The sequence below is a fragment of the Micrasema longulum genome, unplaced genomic scaffold (genome assembly GCF_059751315.1).
Source record: "Micrasema longulum isolate JH-2025_06_02 unplaced genomic scaffold, ASM5975131v1 h1tg000957l, whole genome shotgun sequence".
Taxonomy (NCBI): Eukaryota; Metazoa; Arthropoda; class Insecta; order Trichoptera; family Brachycentridae; genus Micrasema; species Micrasema longulum.
Window position 1 is genome coordinate 257,912 of NW_028278148.1, and position 4,831 is coordinate 262,742.

The window sequence follows — 4,831 nt, forward strand, 5'->3', positions numbered from 1 at the left end:
TTTTATATGTGAAGGTTTCCTATTTCTAAAATGACCAAAGTGCTACTTGATTTCATATCCAAGCTAATGAATAATTTTAAGTAAACGTTGTGTGTAGTTTGTGTGAAGTCCTTCAAATATAATAACTTTTATTATTTATGTATATTAGGTTATGTTTTGGTATCAGGAAAACACCATTATAATAAATAATTATATCCCGCTTATTCATAATGGAAACATAATTATTCCAAATATTTATACAAACTGCTTTTAATCACAATTATTTATGTGTAGAGTTTACGGTAAGATAATGCATAATTAGGTAAATTATTGAAATCAATGACATATTTATCAATCATGGTTTTTTTTACTCTACAATGTTTTTGTATTTAAAAAAACACTTGATTTGTTTCAACCCTCATTCAACTCTATGAGCTTACTGAGCTTTTACCAGATTCAACCCTGGTTATATACGCCGCTATGCGATCCGAAATATCGGCAAGAGTGCAAACAATACTCAGCACTCGAAAGGCCGTGAAAATCTAAGAATTCAAGAAAAAAAGAACTATTTTTGAACAAAGACATTGCAGAATTGTTTTATTCAATCAGTTTCAATATTTTCCGTTATTATCTTCTGTAATTCATGGTAAATTTCATTAAAATTTATCACTTTAAACAATACTACTATTATAATAATATAGAAAAGCTACAAAAATATTAGCATTTGAGTGCCATGCCAATGTGTATTTAAATAATTAATAATTTCTTAAATTCATTAGCCTTATTATTATCATCTACGTGAATTGACTGGTCTACTGTTTTAAGATGTAAATTTAATTTAGATATTGTCAGCACAACCGAAAATTGTAAATCTGCCATTTTCAATAAAATGTATCAAAATGTCAATGTGCGAATTGTTAAAAATTCTTAAATCTGTAACACCTGTGGCATATATTTATTGTTGTAGGAAGGTGAAATATTTATTTATTGAATAATCTTTCGTATTTTTTTTTTAAATACCTGCGCCTGTAATCGTGACAGGAATTTAACATCACGTCTTCTGCCAGCTGTCACAATCGTGTGATTTAGTTATTAAAAGTAAATTAATCAATGCAAAAAAAATGTATCTGCCAACCGGTCAATTCACTATAAAGTTAAGATAAATCTAATAATCATATAAAACTATTTATAATGCATGATTAATTATTATAATATTTTCAACACATTTGCACATTTAACTATTTTAATTTACAAGATAGTCATTTAATAATCTAATATGGTACGATTTTGAACCAAGCACGGTCCTCTGACATTTAGGTGACTATTTTAATTTGGGACAAATTAATTAATACTTTAATTTAATCAATACTTCACGGATAGTGAGTGATATGAGCATTTTTGTTTAAATACTTTTTGGATTTTTCAAAATAATTTTATTCAACAATACAAAAATGCTGTTTTACTTTGCTTCGAATTAGACATAATTCTGCATTTTGTGGATTCGATTTGGGAGTCCGCACATCCCTAAACAGAACTCGCGACCATTTGTAGAAAAATTGAACTGTAATTGGACAAAATATTGTTTTAACACATAATTACTAATGAGAAAAATCCATTTATAGATTCGATTTAGTTATATTCTATACTTGAAGCACTTTGTGATTTATCTATTCAATATTTTTTTATTGTTTAAAATCTCTAGAAATAAATAGTGCTGATTGGTTTTGGGAATCGAATCTGTTATTTCGCTTATGTTCTCATATGCATAAAATGACCCTATTTTATCAAACAAAAAGTTAAATTGAAACTATGTTTAAGCTGAAGAAGTAACAATACAAAAACATAAAAGTACCTAAACATATCTTGAATAAAATTGATACGTAATAATTCTAACTAGCCATATCATTATACATACTTTTCTGAACTATCGTAAAACACAGCCATATTGTTTTTTTTTTGTAAATATTCATATAAATATATTTTAAAAATGAATAAATTATCACCTAGTTAATTAATTAAATTAGTTCCTTTAACTGTTGATTTGCAAATTATGTACATAAATTTTGCTTTTACAAAATGGCCATTTTAATTTTTACGAGTGGGAATATTTTAAATGCAATTTCTTGTGTTTCGACAATTACAGTCTATATATTTCTTAATCTTCCTTTATACCCCCGAGAGTTCAAAATGCGGTGTAAAATAATAATACTAAAAAGGCATTCATTTTTATCTTAACCCAGCTGGGATTAAAACCAGGAACCCTGTATTTAACAATATTGCGGGAGGATGATATTTATACAAATTATACATTCCCTACATTTTTTATTTCTCTTATTATTTGGACTAAAAATGAGGCTGTAATTTTTAGGGAATTTTTTTTTCCAAGTCTCTAACTTTCCATTGTTAAAATTTTTCAGTATTATTTTTCCACTTAAAACTAATTTTAAATGTCTACCTATTACATTCTTCATTTTTTTTACATTTCATAAAATCAATGAATTTTTTAAATATATTATGAAAATTAACTATTACCAAATCAATAATTTAACTAAGATATTTAACAATTATTTAATGGTAGCATTTTGCTCTTTTTTTTACCTTTTGGTTAAAATGTATGAAGTTACTTTATTAGAGGAATAAAAGACGAGCAATACTAGTAAATAAATCCACAAATTTGAAATAACCAGTGATCAGTTTGAACGTTTTCGCGACATATTCGAGATTGGTCTAAAATTGTGGACTTGAGTATCACTCATCTTTCATTTCTGTTTCTTTCTGTCATTTCTGATGTTATGTAATAAAATTTATTATATGTGCCGTTAATTCAAGAAAATGATCCTACCTTACATACTTATTGATTACATCAGTAAATGAAAAATGTTTTACTTAATCCAGAGTATAATACATCTTGTATTGAAATCAGCACACATACATATTTTATTTATTATTGTATGTTTTTTTATCAATGCACGTTTGACCAAAATCATTCCATTTCTGTTGGACACTTAAATTTTAAGTTTCTCTGTACAAATGTAATTTTCTAATTAACTTATAAAATAGCTTTTAGAAATAATCTAATTATATATTACATTATTATATTTATGTAAATTTTTTGTTTTGTTTCAAATATTGTACATAGGAAATATGTATTATTATGTAAATAGTCAATTATGAATTATTAAATGAACACTGCTAAATTATAGCATGAATTTTATTTACCTTACCAAATGAAAAAGGAAGTGGCAAAACCAAGCCAGGAGTATGTTTGTGGAGTTAGGAAATGGAACAGTTTACATGAAGCAGTATAATATCATACAAAATGAAATTTCATATACATATACAGTGAAACCCATATATTTGTCAACCCCCATATTATTCATAATATTTGATAATTGTCACATTCTGATGACAATTATTTCTTTCTCTCAAGGGCGCTTTACAAAGTGATTATATGATGATATGGATTTAATTTGAACTTTTTTAATTTAAGAAAACCAATGTACTTTGTCACCACATGCTAAGGATTTATTCAAATGCTTTAGAGAACAAGTGGGTTTTAAGTTTTTTCCGAAACATCACTTCACTCTCACAGCCTCGCACCTCTGCTGGGAGAGCATTCCATGCCGTAGGGCCTGCGACTGCAAATGCGCATTCGCCGAATTTAGTACGCTGATTGCGTAGAGGTATAGTGACTTTTCCTTTCAACGTTAACGTTTATCTCCAATTTTATTTACAAAAGAAAAAATAAGTTTTTTGTTTAAAAATTGAATATGTATGCGATTTTTTCTTCTAAGCATGTTCAATTATATGTAGGTTACCGACGAAGATACTTTAAATTTTCATATCGATATATGCATTTTGTACATACATATCGATTTACTTTATACCGATGAAGATAGCGTTTGTAATTGCCTCCCAGAAAGGTTTTACAGAGCAGACATTGAATAAGTTCCTTGTCAAATCCAGTGCTACAGTATTCTGTATTATCGGCAAAACAGGCCCAACAGTAATTTCATGATCAGAATTGGAATAACTATTGGGTGCTTGGTTTTAATTGATAGCAACTTATTCTTAAGATTAACCTTCCTCTTTTTCAACTTCTACCTGAATGAATTAAGAAATAAATGTTTTTTTTTTCTTTTAATACTATTTTTAGGAGTTGGAAACAGATTAATTGAATTTCAGTTATTTCTATATTTGTCATAATCTATACTCGGTAGACCCCCAGGAGATTATTAAAAAATATAAAGGTTCCACTGTACACTTATAATTGCAAATAGACCAATGGATAAATTTCTTCAACTTTACACGGAATAAAAATTAGTGGAATCGTTTTAACATAAATAATTCATTCGTTTGCATGCCAATAGACCCACCACTAATGTCGCAGACTCACGGATCAGAGGTCCGAGGTTCAAACCCCACTTTGCCACGAACTTTATTCCCATTTTTCTAGTGAATTATTTACAACTAAAAATGGCCCCAAAAATTTTAAGATTTGGGTAAATCGTAAGAATGCAAATACATATTTTTCGTTTATTGATATAAAAAAAACTGCAATATAAAAATGATAACAATATCAATAAAAAATCCTCAGTTACGTTTTAATATTTTGTTTTATTTGACCAACGAACGCTTTCGCTTTCCCCTTTCACTTTTTAGTCATTTTCAGGACTGGTAAGTTGTTTGCAACATTAAAAAAAAAAAAAATATCAGTAAAATGTTTCCAGATTGATTTTTTTTTCAAAGATAAGAAAATTAAGATAAGCATCAATGGTTTAGGTGAAAAGCCATAATTAAAAAAAAAAAAAAATGGCAATAACATTTTAAAATTATAATTAAAAGACGCCTA